This window comes from Anser anser (assembly GCF_964211835.1).
Source record: "Anser anser genome assembly, chromosome: 2".
NCBI classification, from domain to species: Eukaryota; Metazoa; Chordata; class Aves; order Anseriformes; family Anatidae; genus Anser; species Anser anser.
Genome location: NC_139721.1, coordinates 98,204,655 through 98,223,853, shown reverse-complemented (window position 1 = coordinate 98,223,853; position 19,199 = coordinate 98,204,655). Strand labels below are relative to the sequence as shown.

Below are 19,199 nucleotides of genomic sequence, written 5' to 3'. Positions count from 1 at the left end.
GAAATTATTGCTTGTGTTTACTATTTTTAGTACTGGAGTTTCTCTAATAAGTTTAAGTTATTTTGTATGTGTTTGTGTGTATATATACATCGTTCCGATGATGTCATGGAAGGGATGATTAATGGAGTTTTAGAGGTAGTTTGCTGGGATTGGGCGATGAAGGTTTATGCTACATGGTGGTTAGCGAAAGTTTACTGGTTTAGTTTGTGAAGCGCAGGGGTTGCGCTTAATGATTTGTTGTTTTGTGCTATGTCCAACGAGCATTCATCCAATAGCCCCATTTAACCCGGAGGGTGGAGGTAACATTAACTGAATGTGGTCAAAGTGCATCAGTGTCAGGATGATTCCCCATATACGCCAACCGTCTCATCGAGGGACCCTTGAAATATAGGATAGGCCGTGAGGCAGGTGTGTCCAGGCTTAGATTGTGGGACCCCCGAGATCACTGGGAATAGCCACCTGTGAGGTAACCCCGGAAAAAATAAGAGGAACCAGAGGCGCCAAAAAGCTGGAACATGCCGCGATTACGCATTGAGAAGGTGAAAGTACTCACAGATGCCACTTTGAAGGGCAAGGAGGGGTGAGTGAACCCAATGGATGGCCCTGACCGAGGAACCAGAGGCGCAAAAATGTGAGGAGGGCGAGGGGTTTAGGGGGAACGTATGGGCCTGAAGCTAGTCATACCGGACATTATGTGCAACGGGTTGCTGATTTCACGTGAGGAGTACGATTAATAAATCCGTCTGATACGAACTGCATGAGATATGTGGTGGAGAGTTGTTGTTGGAGCATGTCCTGTGAGCATTCATTAAAATGGGGTCTTGTTATGCGCTTGAGTGGAGTTGTATTGGGTGTTGTGGGGTATGGTCCTAGAACATTCATGCCGGGTGGTTTGGTAGGAGTGTGTTTAAGGGTTTAATGGCCGTGTACATGTATGGGTTTAGCACCTGCTTATAAGATAGTCCGTATATAATGTATATTACTGGTACTATAGTATGTATGTATATGGGGTATATAAATTTATGCACGAATATGCATAACCAAATACCCCCGCCTCGGGGGGGGAGGGGGGGGGGGTTAAGCATAATGGCATAGATGGGGTAGAATTATTGGGGGCTTGCGGTTAGTTCCTGTAGTTGAGAACAATGGCGGCTTTTCGAGCCGCAGGCCTCGGGTAGTGTCCGGGCAGGAATAATGACTTATTTTATGGTTTTTTTAGGGATTTGCTTTGCGGTGGGTGTTTTGGGTGTGGCGTCGAATCCTTCGCCGTATTATGGGGTTGTTGGTTTGGTGTTAGCGTCTGTGGCGGGGTGCGGGTGGTTGCTGGGCCTTGGGGTTTCGTTCGTGGCTTTAGTGCTGTTTATGGTGTATTTGGGGGGTATGCTGGTGGTGTTTGTTTATTCAGTAGCTTTAGCAGCGGAGCCTTTCCCTGGGGCTTGGGGGGATTGACGGGTGATTGGATGTGCAGTAGCGTTTGTGGCAATTGTTTTTGGGGGGTTGGTGTTTGGGGGGTTTATGGGGGCTTGGAAGTTCGGGGTTTCTACTGTGAATAATGTTGGGGTGTTTGTTGTTCGGTCGGATTTTAGTGGAGTTTCCATGTTTTATTCACATGGGGCAGGGATGTTTTTAGTGGCGGGTTGGGGGCTGTTGTTGACTTTGTTTGTTGTATTGGAGCTTGTGCGGGGGTTGTCGCGGGGTGCTATTCGGGCGGTTTAGGGGTTAGGGTCAGAGAATAGTTTATTGAAAATGCCAGCTTTGGGAGCTGGAGATAAAGGTTTGAGTCCTTTTTTTCTGAGTTTGGGGTACTCTAAGAAGTGGTAAGTCTTCAATCTTTGGTTTACAAGACCAATGTTTTTATAAACTATTAGAGTATTTAGCAGTTGAGTATTTTGTTTTCTAGGGCGCTTGCGGCGGGGAGGAGAAATAGGAGGATAGTGAAGTAGGCGATTGAAGCGAGTTGGCCGATGATGATGAATGGGTGTTCGACGGGTTGGCTTCCTACTCATGTTAGGACGAGGAGGTCGGCGACTAGTACTCAGAATAGGAGCTGGGAGAGTGGTCGGAATGTTATTGCTCGTTGTTTTGATTTGTGCAGGAATGGGATTAGGAATAGGATCAGTACGGAGGCGGCCAGTGCTAATACGCCTCCTAGTTTATTTGGGATTGAACGTAGGATGGCGTAGGCGAATAGGAAGTATCATTCTGGCTTGATGTGTGGTGGGGTTACTAGCGGGTTTGCTGGGGTGAAGTTTTCTGGGTCTCCCAGGAGGTTAACCGCTCATGCTTCTTTCTTATGAGACGTTAGTAAACCAATTACATAGCCTTGTCAAGACTAAATCACAGGTAAAAATCCTGTACATCTCATGTGGCCAACCACTCCCAACTAGGATTCCAAGACGCCCATCATAGAAGAACTCGTTGAATTCCACGACCACGCCCTAATCGTTGCCCTAGCTATCTGCAGCCTAGTTCTCTACCTTTTAGCCCACATACTAACAGAAAAACTCTCGTCCAATGCTGTAGACGCCCAAGAAGTAGAGCTGATCTGGACAATCCTAGCTGCTATCGTCCTGGTACTCCTCGCCCTCCCATCCCTACAAATCCTCTACATAATGGACGAAATCGACGAACCAGACCTCACCCTAAAAGCCATCGGCCACCAATGATACTGAAGCTACGAATACACAGACTTCAAAGACCTATCATTCGACTCCTACATAGTGCCCACCCCAGACTTACCCAACGGCCACTTCCGACTGCTAGAAGTTGACCACCGCGTAGTTATCCCAATAGAATCCCCCATCCGCGTGATCATTACTGCAGGAGACGTACTCCACTCCTGAGCAGTCCCAACGCTCGGAGTTAAAACAGACGCAATCCCAGGCCGACTAAACCAAACTTCATTCATTACCACCCGGCCTGGGATTTTTTACGGACAATGCTCAGAAATTTGCGGGGCTAATCACAGCTACATACCCATTGTAGTAGAATCAACCCCACTCCCACATTTCGAGGCCTGATCGTCCCTTCTATCATCATCCTAATCATTAAGAAGCTATGCAACAGCACTAGCCTTTTAAGCTAGCCAAAGAGGGACTTCCCCCTCCTTAATGATATGCCACAGCTTAACCCCGCACCATGATTTTCAATCATAATTATAACCTGATTAACCCTAGCACTCCTCATCCAACCAAAACTACTAGCCTTCACCACAACCAACCCCCCATCAAATAAGACCTCCCTCACTACCAAACCCACACCATGATCCTGACCATGAACCTAAGCTTCTGTGACCAATTTTCCAGCCCCAATCTATTTGGCATCCCCTTAATCCTACTATCCCTACTCTTCCCAGCCCTACTATTCCCGTCCCCAAACAACCGATGAATCAACAACCGCCTTTCTACTATCCAAACATGACTCCTTCACCTAATCACAAAACAACTAATAGTCCCACTCAACAAAAATGGCCACAAATGAGCCATAATATTTACATCCCTAATAATCATACTTCTTACAATCAACCTTCTAGGCCTCCTTCCGTATACATTCACCCCAACCACCCAACTATCTATGAACATAGCCCTAGCCTTCCCACTATGGCTCGCCACACTACTAACAGGCCTACGAAACCAACCATCAGCCTCTTTAGCCCACCTATTACCCGAAGGTACCCCTACACCCCTAATCCCCGCACTAATCCTGATCGAAACAACCAGCCTACTAATCCGCCCCCTAGCCCTCGGAGTCCGCCTTACAGCCAACCTTACAGCAGGACACTTACTCATCCAACTCGTCTCTACAGCCTCCATTGCATTAATACCCACCCTTCCTGCAGTATCCATCCTAACAATAATCATCCTACTACTCCTAACCATCCTAGAAGTAGCAGTAGCCATAATCCAGGCCTACGTCTTCGTGCTCCTTCTAAGCCTATACTTACAAGAAAACATCTAATGGCACACCAAGCACACTCATACCACATAGTTGACCCAAGCCCTTGACCAATCTTCGGGGCAGCCGCCGCCCTACTCACAACCTCAGGATTAATCATGTGATTCCACTACAACTCATCCATACTACTAACCCTAGGCCTCATCTCAATACTCCTAGTAATACTCCAATGATGACGAGACATTGTACGAGAAAGCACCTTCCAAGGCCATCACACTCCCACAGTCCAAAAAGGCCTACGATACGGCATAATCCTTTTCATCACATCCGAAGCATTCTTCTTCTTAGGGTTCTTCTGAGCGTTCTTCCACTCGAGCCTGGCCCCAACCCCAGAACTAGGAGGCCAATGACCCCCAACAGGAATTAAACCACTCAACCCGATAGAAGTCCCCCTACTAAACACAGCCATCCTACTAGCCTCAGGCGTTACCGTAACGTGAGCCCATCACAGCATCACAGAAGGAAACCGAAAACACGCCATCCACGCCCTAACCCTAACGATCCTCCTGGGATTCTACTTCACAGCCCTACAAGCAATAGAATACCACGAAGCCCCATTCTCAATCGCCGATAGCGTCTACGGATCTACCTTCTTCGTTGCCACTGGATTCCACGGACTCCACGTAATCATCGGATCCTCCTTCCTGACCGTCTGCCTCTTCCGACTGATCAAGTTCCACTTTACATCAGACCACCACTTCGGATTCGAGGCAGCAGCCTGATACTGACACTTCGTAGACATCATCTGACTATTCCTCTACATAACCATCTACTGATGAGGATCTTGCTCTTCTAGTATATTAATTACAATTGACTTCCAATCTCTAGAATCTGGTATAAACCCAGAGGAGAGCAATGAACGCACTCATGTTCATATTCGCCCTATCATCAATCCTAAGCGCCGCCCTAACCGCATTAAACTTCTGACTCGCCCAAATAAACCCCGACTCAGAGAAACTCTCACCGTACGAATGTGGATTCGACCCACTTGGATCTGCTCGATTACCATTCTCAGTCCGATTCTTCCTCAGTAGCCATCCTGTTCGTCCTATTCGACCTAGAAATCGCCCTCCTACTCCCCCTGCCATGAGCCGTCCAACTCCAATCCCCCCTAATGACCCTCACCTGAACTGTAGTGATCCTCCTTCTCCTAACACTCGGACTGGCCTACGAGTGAATTCAAGGGGGCCTAGAATGAGCAGAATAACAGAAAGTTAGTCTAACCAAAAAGATAGCTGGTTTCGACCCAGCAGATTACAGCCAACCCTGTAACTTTCTTATGTCGCCCCTACATTTAAGCTTCTACTCAGCCTTCATTTTCAGCGGACTAGGACTAGCCTTCCACCGAACCCACCTAGTATCCGCCCTACTATGCCTTGAAAGCATAATATTATCGATATTCGTAGGCCTATCAATATGATCCATCGAAAACCAAGTCTCCTCATTCACCATGGTACCAATTCTCATGCTAACCTTCTCAGCGTGTGAGGCGGGCACAGGCCTGGCCATCCTAGTAGCCTCCACCCGCACACATGGCTCCGACCATCTACACAACCTAAACCTCCTGCAATGCTAAAAATCATCCTACCCACAATCATACTTCTTCCAACAGCCCTGCTGTCTCCACCAAAATTTCTATGGACTAACACCACCTTATACAGCCTCCTAATCGCTGCCCTAAGCCTACAGTGATTAATCCCAACCTACTACCCCTACAAATTTTTATCCAACTGAACAGGAATTGACCAAATCTCATCCCCCCTCCTAGTACTATCCTGCTGACTACTCCCACTCATAATCATAGCAAGCCAAAACCACCTGCAACAAGAACCCCTACAACGCAAACGAATCTTTATCTCAACCTTAGTCGCAGTCCAGCCATTCATCCTACTAGCCTTTTCCACCACAGAACTAGCACTATTTTACATCTCATTTGAAGCAACCCTCATTCCCACCCTAATCTTAATCACCCGATGGGGGAACCAACCAGAACGCCTAAGCGCTGGCATACACCTGCTATTCTACACGCCAGTAAGCTCTCTACCCCTGCTAATCACAATCATACACCTATACGTGAAAATTGGCACCCTGCACCTACCAACCCTACAACTAACCCACCCAACCCTATCCACCTCATGGACAGGAATACTATCAGGTCTAGCACTGCTCATAGCATTCATAGTAAAAGCCCCACTATACGGCCTACACCTCTGACTGCCAAAAGCCCACGTAGAAGCACCCATCGCAGGCTCAATACTCCTCGCCGCCCTACTACTAAAGCTAGGAGGATACGGAATTATACGAGTCACTCTATTTATGGGCCCACTGTCCAACCTCCTGCACTACCCCTTCCTAACCCTGGCCCTATGAGGCGCCCTAATGACTAGCTCAATCTGCCTACGACAGACAGACCTAAAATCACTAATCGCTTATTCATCCGTTAGCCACATAGGCCTAGTTATCGCCGCAGGAATAATCCAAACCCACTGATCATTCTCAGGGGCAATGATCCTAATAATTTCCCATGGACTAACTTCCTCCATACTATTCTGCCTAGCCAACACAAACTATGAACGTACGCACAGCCGAATTCTACTACTCACACGAGGCCTACAACCTCTCCTACCACTCATAGCTACCTGATGATTGCTGGCCAATCTAACAAACATAACCTTACCCCCAACAACAAACCTCATAGCAGAGCTAACCATTATAATCACCTTATTCAACTGATCTGCCTTCACGATCATCCTAACAGGAATCGCAACCCTACTAACCGCCTCCTACACCTTATTCATACTACTAATGACCCAACGAGGCTCAATCCCCTCCCACATCACATCTATGCAAAACTCAACCACGCGAGAACACCTGCTCATAACACTCCACATTATCCCAATATTCCTCCTAATCCTCAAACCCGAACTGATCTCCGGAATCCCCTCATGCAAGTATAGTTTAAACCAAACATTAGACTGTGATTCTAAGAATAGAAGTTCAAACCTTCTTACCTGCCGAGGGGAGGGTTTAACCAACAAGAGCTGCTAACTCTTACATCTGAGCCTAAAACCTCAGCCCCCTTACTTTTAAAGGATAACAGCAATCCACTGGTCTTAGGAACCACCCATCTTGGTGCAAATCCAAGTAAAAGTAGTGAACCCCACACTACTAATCAACTCCCTCACACTACTCACGCTGACAATCCTCCTAACCCCAATCATCCTGCCATTTCTATTTAAAAACTTTAAAAACACCCCACAAGCCACCACCCGCGCTGTTAAAACCGCATTCCTAATTAGCCTAGCCCCTACAACCGCATTCATCTACTCGGGAGTAGAATCTGTCACCTGCCACTGGGAGTGAAAATTCATTATAAACTTTAAAATCCCCCTGAGCCTAAAAATAGACCAATACTCAATAACATTTCTTCCAATCGCCCTATTTGTAACATGATCAATCCTACAATTCGCCATATGATACATGGCCTCAGAGCCATACGTAACAAAATTTTTCACCTACCTACTGACATTCCTAGTCGCCATACTCCTCCTAACAACCGCAAACAACATATTCCTCCTATTCGTAGGCTGGGAAGGAGTACGAATCATGTCCTTCCTTCTCATCGGCTGATGACAAGGCCGAGCAGATGCCAACACCGCCGCCCTACGAGCCGTAATCTACAACCGAATCGGAGACATCGGACTGATCCTGAGCATAGCATGACTAGCTTCAACATTCAACACCTGAGAGATCCAACAAGCCGTACACCCCCACCAAACCCCAATCCTCCCCCTCATAGGATTAATCCTCGCAGCCGCAGGAAAATCCGCCCAATTTGGACTCCACCCATGACTGCCCGCAGCAATAGAAGGCCCCACCCCAGTATCAGCCCTACTGCACTCCAGTACCATAGTAGTAGCCGGAATCTTCCTGCTCATCCGCATGCACCCCCTGCTAGCCACCAACCAGACAGCCCTAACTGCCTGCCTATGCCTAGGTGCTCTATCAACCCTATTCGCTGCCACATGCGCCCTAACCCAAAATGACATCAAAAAAATCATTGCTTTCTCAACATCCAGCCAACTAGGACTAATAATAGTCACTATCGGACTAAACCTCCCACAACTAGCCTTCCTACACATCTCAACCCATGCCTTCTTTAAAGCCATACTATTCCTATGCTCAGGGTCTATCATCCACAACCTAAACGGAGAACAAGATATCCGAAAGATAGGAGGCCTACAGAAAATACTCCCAGTCACTACTTCCTGCCTAACCATCGGAAACCTGGCGCTGATAGGAACCCCATTCCTAGCCGGATTCTACTCAAAAGACCTCATCATCGAAAGCTTAAACACATCATACCTAAATACTTGAGCCCTACTCCTAACCCTTATAGCCACAGCATTCACCGCAACCTACAGCATCCGCATAACCATCCTAGTCCAAGCTGGACAAACCCGAATCCCCCCAATAGTATCAATAAACGAAAACAACCCACTAATCACCGCCCCCCTAACCCGACTCGCCCTAGGCAGCATTACAGCAGGAATAATCATTACCTCTTTCATCACACCAACCAAAACCCCCCCAATAACCATACCCCTTATCACCAAAACCGCTGCCATCCTCATAACAATCCTAGGAATCATCCTAGCCCTAGAACTATCGAACATAACACACACCCTCACTCACCCCAAACCAAACCCCCTCATAAACTTCTCCTCTGCATTAGGGTACTTCAACCCCCTAGTACACCGATTCTTCTCCAAAAACCTACTAGAAAAGGGACAAAACATTGCCCTACACTTGATCAACCTCTCCTGACTCAAAAAAATAGGGCCAGAGGGCCTTGCTGAACTACAAGTAGCCGCAAGCAAAGCCGCAACCTCAATACACACAGGGCTAATTAAGGCCTACCTAGGATCCTTCGCCCTCTCCATCCTGGTAATAATCCTAATAACACACAGACTCACTAATGGCCCCTAACATCCGCAAATCCCATCCCCTACTAAAAATAATCAACAACTCCCTAATCGACCTACCCGCCCCCTCCAACATCTCTGCCTGATGAAACTTCGGCTCCCTTCTAGCCATCTGCTTAGCCACACAAATCCTAACAGGCCTGCTACTAGCCATACACTACACCGCAGACACTTCACTCGCCTTCTCCTCAGTAGCTCACACATGCCGAGACGTCCAGTACGGATGGCTCATCCGCAACCTCCACGCCAACGGTGCTTCGCTCTTCTTTATCTGCATCTACTTACACATCGGACGAGGCCTCTACTACGGCTCCTACCTATACAAAGAAACCTGAAACACAGGAGTAATCCTCCTACTCACCCTAATAGCAACTGCCTTCGTAGGGTATGTCCTACCATGAGGACAAATGTCATTCTGAGGGGCCACCGTAATCACCAACCTATTCTCAGCCATCCCGTACATTGGGCAAACTCTAGTAGAATGAGCCTGAGGAGGATTCTCAGTAGACAATCCAACCTTAACCCGATTCTTCGCCATCCACTTCCTACTGCCCTTCCTAATTGCAGGAATCACCCTAGTCCACCTAAACTTCCTACACGAATCAGGCTCAAATAACCCACTAGGAATCGTATCAGACTGCGACAAAATCCCATTCCACCCATACTTCTCCATTAAAGACAGCTTAGGGCTTACCCTAATAATCACCCCTCTAATAGCACTAGCCCTATTTTCACCGAAACTCCTGGTTCTTGGAATCCTAGTTGGGAGTGGTTGGCCACATGAGATGTACAGGATTTTTACCTGTGATTTAGTCTTGACAAGGCTATGTAATTGGTTTACTAACGTCTCATAAGAAAGAAGCATGAGCGGTTAATGCAGTTGGCTTGAAACCCATCCCCAGTGGTGCAAGTGCACTCTCTGAACTCACTGAAGTGCATCCCCAGTGGTGCCAGTGCACTCTCTGCACTCACTGCACTGCATCCCCAGTGGTGCCAGTGCAACCTCTGGACTCACTGCACTGCATCCCCAGTGGTGCCAGTGCACTCTGTGGACTCACTGTAGTGCATCCCCAGTGGTGCCAGTGCACTCTCTGGACTCACTGCACTGCATCCCCAGTGGTGCCAGTGCAGTCTCTGGACTCACTGCAGTGCATCCCCAGTGGTGCCAGTGCACTCTCTGGACTCACAGCACTGCAGCCCCAGTGGTGCCAGTGCACTCTCTGGACTCACTGCACTGCATCCCCAGTGGTGCCAGTGCACTCACTGGACTCACTGCACTGCATCCCCAGTGGTGCCAGTGCACTCTCTGGACTCACTGCACTGCATCCCCAGAGGTGCCAGTGCGCTCTCTGGAGTCACAGCACTGCATCCCCAGTGGTGCCAGTGCAATCTCTGGACTCACTGCACTGCATCCCCAGTGGTGCCAGTGCACACTCTGGACTCACTGAAGTGCATCCCCATTGGTGCCATTGCACTCTCTGCACTCACTGCACTGCATCCCCATTGGTGCCAGTGCACTCACTGGACTGACTGCACTGCATCCCCAGTGGTGCCAGTGCGCTCTCCGGAGTCACAGCACTGCATCCCCAGTGGTGCCAGTGCACTCACTGGACACACTGTACTGCATCACAGGTGGTGCCAGTGCACTCTCTGCACTCACTGTACAGCATCCCCAGTGGTGCCAGTGCATTCACTGGACTCACTGGACTGCATCACCAGTGGTGCCAGTGCACTCTCTGGACTCACTGCACTGCATCCCCAGTGGTGCCAGTGCACTCTCTGGACTCACTGCACTGCATCCCCAGTGGTGCCAGTGCACTCTCTGGACTCACTGCACTGCATCCCCAGTGGTGCCAGAGCACTCTCTGGACTCACTGCACTGCATCCCCAGTGGTGCCAGTGCACTCTCTGGACTCACTGCACCGCATCCCCAGTGGTGTCAGTACACTCTCTGGACTCACTGAAGTGCATCCCAAGTGGTGCCAGTGCACTCTCTGGACTCACTAAACTGCATCACCGGTGGTGCCAGTGCACTCACTGGACTCACTGCACTGCATCCCCAGTGGTGCCAGTGCAATCTCTGGACTCACTGTAGTGCATCCCCATTGGTGCCAGTGCACTCACTGGACTGACTGCACTGCATCCCCAGTGGTGCCAGTGCGCTCTCCGGAGTCACAGCACTGCATCCCCAGTGGTGCCAGTGCACTCACTGGACACACTGTACTGCATCACAGGTGGTGCCAGTGCACTCTCTGCACTCACTGTACAGCATCCCCAGTGGTGCCAGTGCATTCACTGGACTCACTGGACTGCATCCCCAGTGGTGCCAGTGCACTCTCTGGACTCACTGCACTGCATCCCCAGTGGTGCCAGTGCACTCTCTGGACTCACTGCACTGCATCCCCAGTGGTGCCAGTGCACTCTCTGGACTCACTGCACTGCATCCCCAGTGGTGCCAGAGCACTCTCTGGACTCACTGCACTGCATCCCCAGTGGTGCCAGTGCACTCTCTGGACTCACTGCACCGCATCCCCAGTGGTGTCAGTACACTCTCTGGACTCACTGAAGTGCATCCCAAGTGGTGCCAGTGCACTCTCTGGACTCACTAAACTGCATCACCGGTGGTGCCAGTGCACTCACTGGACTCACTGCACTGCATCCCCAGTGGTGCCAGTGCAATCTCTGGACTCACTGTAGTGCATCCCCAGTGGTGCCAGTGCACTCTCTGGACTCACTGCAGTGCATCCCCAGAGGTGCCAGTGCACTCTCTGGTCTCACTGCACTGCATCCCCAGTGGTGCCAGTGCACTCTCTGCACTCACTGCACTGCATTCCCAGTGGTGCCAGTGAAGTCTCTGGACTCACTGCACTGCATCCCCAGTGGTGCCAGTGCACTCTCTGGACTCACTGCACTGCATCCCCAGTGGTGCCTGTGCACTCTCTGGACTCACTGCATTGCATCCCCAGTGGTGCCAGTGCACTCTCTGGACTCACTGCACTGCATCCCCAGTGGTGCCAGTGCACTCTCTGGACTCACTGCACTACATCCCCAGTAGTGCCAGTGCACTCACTGGACTCACTGTACTGCATCATCGGTGGTGCCAGTGCACTCTCTGGACTCACTTCACTGCATCCCCAGTGGTGCCAGTGCACTCTCTGGGCTCACTGCAGTGCATCCCCAGTGGTGCCAGTGCACTCTCTGGAGTGACTGCAGTGCATCCCCAGTGGTGCCAGTGCACTCTCTGGACTCACTGCACTGCATCCCCAGTGGTGCCAGTGCACTCTCTGGACTCACTGCACTGCATCCCCAGTGGTGCCAGAGCACTCTCTGGACTCACTGCACTGCATCCCCAGTGGTGCCAGTGCACTCTCTGGACTCACTGCACCGCATCCCCAGTGGTGTCAGTACACTCTCTGGACTCACTGAAGTGCATCCCAAGTGGTGCCAGTGCACTCTCTGGACTCACTAAACTGCATCACCGGTGGTGCCAGTGCACTCTCTGGACTCACTGCACTGCATCCCCAGTGGTGCCAGTGCAATCTCTGGACTCACTGTAGTGCATCCCCAGTGGTGCCAGTGCACTCTCTGGACTCACTGCAGTGCATCCCCAGAGGTGCCAGTGCACTCTCTGGACTCACTGCAGTGCATCCCCAGTGGTGCCAGTGCACTCTCTGGTCTCACTGCACTGCATCCCCAGTGGTGCCAGTGCACTCTCTGCACTCACTGCACTGCATTCCCAGTGGTGCCAGTGAAGTCTCTGGACTCACTGCACTGCATCCCCAGTGGTGCCAGTGCACTCTCTGGACTCACTGCACTGCATCCCCACTGCTGCCAGTGCACTCTCTGGACTCACTGCAGAGCATCCCCAGTGGTGCCAGTGCACTCTCTGGACTCACTGCACTGCATCCCCAGTGGTGCCAGTGCACTCTCTCGAGTCACTGCACTACATCCCCAGTAGTGCCAGTGCACTCACTGGACTCACTGTACTGCATCATCGGTGGTGCCAGTGCACTCTCTGGACTCACTTCACTGCATCCCCAGTGGTGCCAGTGCACTCTCTGGACTCACTTCACTGCATCCCCAGTGGTACCAGTGCACTCACTGGACTCACTGTACTGCATCACCAGTGGTGCCAGTGCACTCTCTGGACTCACTGCACTGCATCCCCAGTGGTGCCAGTGCATTCACTGGACTCACTGTACTGCATCTCCAGTGGTGCCAGTGCACTCTCTGGACTCACTGCACTGCATCCCCAGTGGTGCCAGTGAGCTCTCTGGACTCACTGCTCTGCATCCCCAGTGGTGCCAGTGTACTCACAGGATTCACTGCACTGCATCCCCAGTGGTGCTAGTGCACTCTCTGGACTCACTGCAGTGCATCCCCAGTGGTGCCAGTGCACTCTCTGGACTCACTGAAGTGCATTCTCAGTGGTGCCAGTACACTCACTGGGCTCACTGAAGTGCATCCCCAGTGGTGCCAGTACACTCACTGGACTCACTGCACTGCATCCCCAGTGGTGCCAGTGCACTCTCTGGACTCACTGCACTGCATCCCCAGTGGTGCCAGTGCACTCTCTGGACTCACTGCAGTGCATCCCCAGTGGTGCCAGTGAAGTCTTTGGACTCACTGCACTGCATCCCCAGTGGTGCGAGTGCACTCTCTGGACTCACTGCACTGCATCCCCAGTGGTGCCAGTGCACTCTCTGGACTCACTGCACTGCATGTCCAGTGGTGCCAGTGCACTCTCTGGACTAACTGTACTGCATCCCCACTGGTGCCAGTGCACTATGTGGACTCACTGTACTGCATCCCCAGTGGTGACAGTGCACTCTCTGGACTAACTGCAGTGCATCCCCAGTGGTGCCAGTGCGCTCTCTGGACTCACTGCAGTGCATCCCCAGTGGTGCCAGTGCACTCTCTGGTCTCACTGCACTGCATCCCCAGTGGTGCCAGTGCAGTCTCTGGACTCACTGCACTGCATCCCCAGTGGTGCCAGTGCACTGTCTGGACTCACTGCAGTGCATCCCCAGTGGTGTCAGTGCACTCTCTGGACTCACTGTACTGCACCCCCAGTGGTACCAGTGCACTCACTGGACTGACTGCACTGCATCCCCAGTGGTGCCAGTGTGCTCTCTGGAGTCACAGCACTGCATCCCCAGTGGTGCCAGTGCACTCACTGGACTCACTGCACTGCATCACAGGTGGTGCCAGTGCACTCTCTGGACTCACTGCAGTGAATCCCCGGTGGTGCCAGTGTACTCTCTGCAGTCACTGCACTGCATCCCCAGTGGTGCCAGTGCACTCACTGGACTCACTGGACTGCATCCCCAGTGGTGCCAGTGAACTCTCTGGACTCACTGCACTGCATCCCCAGTGGTGCCAGTGTACTCTCTGGACTCACTGCAGTGCATCCCCAGTGGTGCCAGAGCACTCTCTGGACTCACTGCACTGCATCCCCAGTGGTGCCAGTGCACTCTCTGGACTCACTGCACTGCATCCCCAGTGGTGTCAGTGCACTCTCTGGACTCACTGAAGTGCATCCCCAGTTGTGCCAGTGCACTCTCTGGACTCAATGCACTGCATCCCCAGTGGTGCCAGTGCACTCTCTGGACTCAGTGCACTGCATCCCCAGTGGTGCCAGTGCAATCTCTGGACTCACTGTAGTGCATCCCCAGTGGTGCCAGTGCACTCTCTGGACTCACTGCAGTGCATCCCCAGTGGTGCCAGTGCACTCTCTGGACTCACTGTACTGCATCACCAGTGGTGCCAGTGCACTCTCTGGACTCACTGCACTGCATCCCCAGTGGTGCCAGTGCACTCTCTGGACTCACTGCACTGCAGCCCCGGTGGTGCCAGTGCAATCTCTGGACTCACTGCACTGCATCCCCAGTGGTGCCAGTGCACTCTCTGGACTCACTGCACTGCATCCCCAGTTTTGCCAGTGAAGTCTTTGGACTCACTGCACTGCATCCCCAGTGGTGCCAGTGCACTCTCTGGAGTCACTGAAGTGCATCCCCAGTGGTGCCAGTGCACTCTCTGGACTCACTGCACTGCATGCCCAGTGGTGCCAGTGCACTCTCTGGACTCAGTGCACTGCATCCCCAGTGGTGCCAGTGCAATCTCTGGACTCACTGTAGTGCATCCCCAGTGGTGCCAGTGCACTCTCTGGACTCACTGTAGTGCATCCCCAGTGGTGCCAGTGCACTCTCTGGACTCACTGCAGTGCATCCCCAGTGGTGCCAGTGCACTCTCTGGACTCACTGCAGTGCATCCCCAGTGGTGCCAGTACACTCTCTGGACTCACTGCACTGCATCCCCAGTGGTGCCAGTGCACTCTCTGGACTCACTGCAGTGCATTCCCTCTGGTGCCAGTGCACTGTCTGGACTCACTGCACTGCATCCCCAGTGGTGCCAGTGCACTCTCTGGACTCACTGCACTGCATCCCCAGTGGTGCCAGTGCATTCTCTGGACTCACTGCAGTGCATCACCAGTGGTGCCAGTGCACTCTCTGGACTCACTGAGGTGCATCCCCAGTGGTGCCAGTGCAATCTCTGGACTCACTGCAGTGCATCCCCAGTGGTGCCAGTGCACACTCTGGACTCACTGCACTGCATCCCCAGTGGTGCCAGTGCACTCTCTGGACTCACTGCACTGCATCCCCAGTGTTCACAGTGCACTCTCTGCACTCACTACACTGCATCCCCAGTGGTGCCAGTGCACTCTCTGGACTCACTGCACTGCATCCCCAGTGGTGCCAGTGCACTCTGTGGACTCACTGCACTGCATCCCCAGTGGTGTCAGTGCACTCTCTGGACTCACTGCACTGCATCCCCAGTGGTGCCAGTGCACTCTCTCGACTCACTGCACTGCATCCCCAGTGGAGCCCGTGCACTCTCTGGACTCACTGAAGTGCATCCCCAGTGGTGCCAGTGCACTCTCTGGACTCACTGCAGTGCATCCTCGTAGGTGCCAGTGCACTCTCTGGACTCACTGCAGTGCATCCCCAGTGGTGCCAGTGCACTCTCTGGACTCACTGAAGTGCATTCTCAGTGGTGCCAGTGCACTCTCTGGACTCACTGCACTGCATCCCCAGTGGTGCCAGTACACTCACAGGACTGACTGCACTGCATCCCCAGTGGAGCCAGTGCGCTCTCTGGACTCACTGCACTGCATCCCCATTGGTGCCAGTGCATTTTCTGGACTCACCGCACTGCACCCTGAGTGGTGCCAGTGCACTCTCTGGACTCACTGCAGTGCATCCCCAGTGGTGCCAGTGCACTCTCTGGACTCACTGTACTGCATCCCCAGTGTTGCCAGTGCACTCTCTGGAGTAACTGCAGTGCATCCCCAGTGGTGCCAAAGCACTCTCTGGACTACCGGCACCGCATCCCCAGTGGTGCCAGTGCACTCTCTGGGCTCACTGCAGTGCATCCCCAGTGGTGCCAGTGCACTCTCTTGACTCACTGCACTGCATCCCCAGTGGTGCCAGTGTACTCACTGGACTCACTGCACTGCATTCCCCAGTGGTGCTAGTGCAATCTCTGGACTCACTGCACTGCATCCCCAGTGCTGCCAGTGCACTCTCTGGACTCACTGCAGTGCATCTCCAGTGGTGCCAGTGCACTATCTGGACTCACTGCAGTGCATCCCCAGTGGTGCCACTGCACTCTCTGGACTCACTGCACTGCATCCCCAGTGTTGCCAGTGCACTCTCTGGACTCACTGCAGTGCATCCCCACTGCTGCCAGTGCACTCTCTGGACTCACAGCAGTGCATCCCCAGTGGTGCCAGTGCACTCTCTGGACTCACTGCACTGCATCCCCAGTGGTGCCAATGCACTCTCTGGACTCACTGCACTGCATCCCCAGTGGTGCCAGTGCACTCTCTGGACTCACTGCACTGCATCCCAAGTGGTGCCAGTGCACTCTCTGGACTCACTGCACTGCATCCCCAGTCGTGCCAGTGCACTCTCTCGAATCACTGCACTACATCCCCAGTGGTACCAGTGCGCTCACTGGATTCACTGTACTGCATCATCAGTGGTGCCAGTGCACTCTCTGGAGTGACTGCAGTGCATCCCCAGTGGTGCCAGTGCACTCTCTGGACTCACTGCACTGCATCCCCAGTGGTGCCAGTGCACTCTCTGGACTCACTGCACTGCATCCCCAGTGGTGCCAGTGCACTCACTGGACTCACTGCACTGCATCCCAAGTGGTACCAGTGCACTCTCTGGACTCACTGCACTGCATCCCCAGTGGTGCCAGTGCACTCTCTCGAGTCACTGCACTACATCCCCAGTGGTGCCAGTGCACTCACTGGACTCACTTCAGTGCATCCCCAGTGGTGCCAGTGCACTCTCTGGACTCACTGCACTGCATCCCCAGTGGTGCCAGTGCACTCTCTGGACTCACTGTACTGCATCCCCAGTGTTGCCAGTGCACTCTCTGGAGTAACTGCAGTGCATCCCCAGTGGTGCCAAAGCACTCTCTGGACTACCGGCACCGCATCCCCAGTGGTGCCAGTGCACTCTCTGGGCTCACTGCAGTGCATCCCCAGTGGTGCCAGTGCACTCTCTTGACTCACTGCACTGCATCCCCAGTGGTGCCAGTGTACTCACTGGACTCACTGCACTGCATTCCCCAGTGGTGCTAGTGCAATCTCTGGACTCACTGCACTGCATCCCCAGTGCTGCCAGTGCACTCTCTGGACTCACTGCAGTGCATCTCCAGTGGTGCCAGTGCACTATCTGGACTCACTGCAGTGCATCCCCAGTGGTGCCACTGCACTCTCTGGACTCACTGCACTGCATCCCCAGTGTTGCCAGTGCACTCTCTGGACTCACTGCAGTGCATCCCCACTGCTGCCAGTGCACTCTCTGGACTCACAGCAGTGCATCCCCAGTGGTGCCAGTGCACTCTCTGGACTCACTGCACTGCATCCCCAGTGGTGCCAATGCACTCTCTGGACTCACTGCACTGCATCCCCAGTGGTGCCAGTGCACTCTCTGGACTCACTGCACTGCATCCCAAGTGGTGCCAGTGCACTCTCTGGACTCACTGCACTGCATCCCCAGTCGTGCCAGTGCACTCTCTCGAATCACTGCACTACATCCCCAGTGGTACCAGTGCGCTCACTGGATTCACTGTACTGCATCATCAGTGGTGCCAGTTCACTCTCTGGAGTGACTGCAGTGCATCCCCAGTGGTGCCAGTGCACTCTCTGGAATCACTGCACTGCATCCCCAGTGGTGCCAGTGCACTCACTGGACTCACTGCACTGCATCCCAAGTGGTACCAGTGCACTCTCTGGACTCACTGCACTGCATCCCCAGTGGTGCCAGTGCACTCTCTCGAGTCACTGCACTACATCCCCAGTGGTGCCAGTGCACTCACTGGACTCACTTCAGTGCATCCCCAGTGGTGCCAGTGCACTCTCTGGACTCACTGCACTGCATCCCCAGTGGTGCCAGTGCACTCTCTGGACTCACTGAAGTGCATTCTCAGTGGTGCCAGTGCACTCTCTCGACTCACTGCAGTGCATCCCCAGTGGTGCCAGTACACTCACTGGACTCACTGCACTGCATCCCCAGTGGTGCCAGTGCACTCTCTGGACTCACTGCACTGCATCCCCAGTGGTGCCAGTGCACTCTCTGGACTCACTGCACTGCATCCCCAGTGCTGCCTGTGCACTCTCTGGACTCACTGCACTGCATCCCCAGTGGTGCCAGTGCAATCTCTGGAATCACTGCACTGCATCCCCAGTGGTGCCAGTGCACACTCTGGACTCACTGCACTGCATCCCCAGTGGTGCCAGTGCACTCTCTGGACTCACTGCACTGCAACCCCAGTGTTGCCAGTGCACTCTCTGGACTCACTGCACTGCATCCCCAGTATTGCCAGTGCACTCTCTGGACTCACTGCACTGCATCCCCAGTGGTGCCAGTGCACTCTCTGGACTCACTTCAGTGCATCCCCAGTGGTGCCAGAGCACTCTCTGGACTCACTGCACTGCATCCCCAGTGGTGCCAGTGCACTCACTGGACTCACTGCACTGCAGCCCCAGTGGTGCCAGTGCACTCTCTGGACTCACTGCACTGCATCCCAAGTATTGCCAGTGCACTCTCTGGACTCACTGCACTGCATCCCCAGTGCTGCCAGTGCACTCTGTGGACTCACTGTAGTGCATCCCCAGTGGAGCCCGTGCACTCTGTGGACTCACTGAAGTGCATCCCCATTGGTGCCAGTGCACTCTCTGGACTC

The 19,199-nt window shown here is 52.9% G+C and overlaps 2 long non-coding RNA genes across 2 annotated transcripts in view; one reads left to right on the top strand and one right to left on the bottom strand.

Moving 5' to 3' along the window:
* Positions 1 to 19,199, bottom strand: part of LOC310893324 — a 549,839-nt gene that overhangs the window by 300,821 nt on the left and 229,819 nt on the right. Inside the window, exon 2 of the long non-coding RNA XR_014578904.1 lies at positions 5,658 to 9,679. This is a non-coding gene — a long non-coding RNA (uncharacterized lncRNA). The remainder of the gene's footprint in view (positions 1 to 5,657; positions 9,680 to 19,199) is intronic.
* Positions 1,871 to 19,199, top strand: part of LOC310893322 — a 65,765-nt gene continuing 48,436 nt past the window's right edge. Inside the window, exon 1 of the long non-coding RNA XR_014578902.1 lies at positions 1,871 to 2,269. This is a non-coding gene — a long non-coding RNA (uncharacterized lncRNA). The remainder of the gene's footprint in view (positions 2,270 to 19,199) is intronic.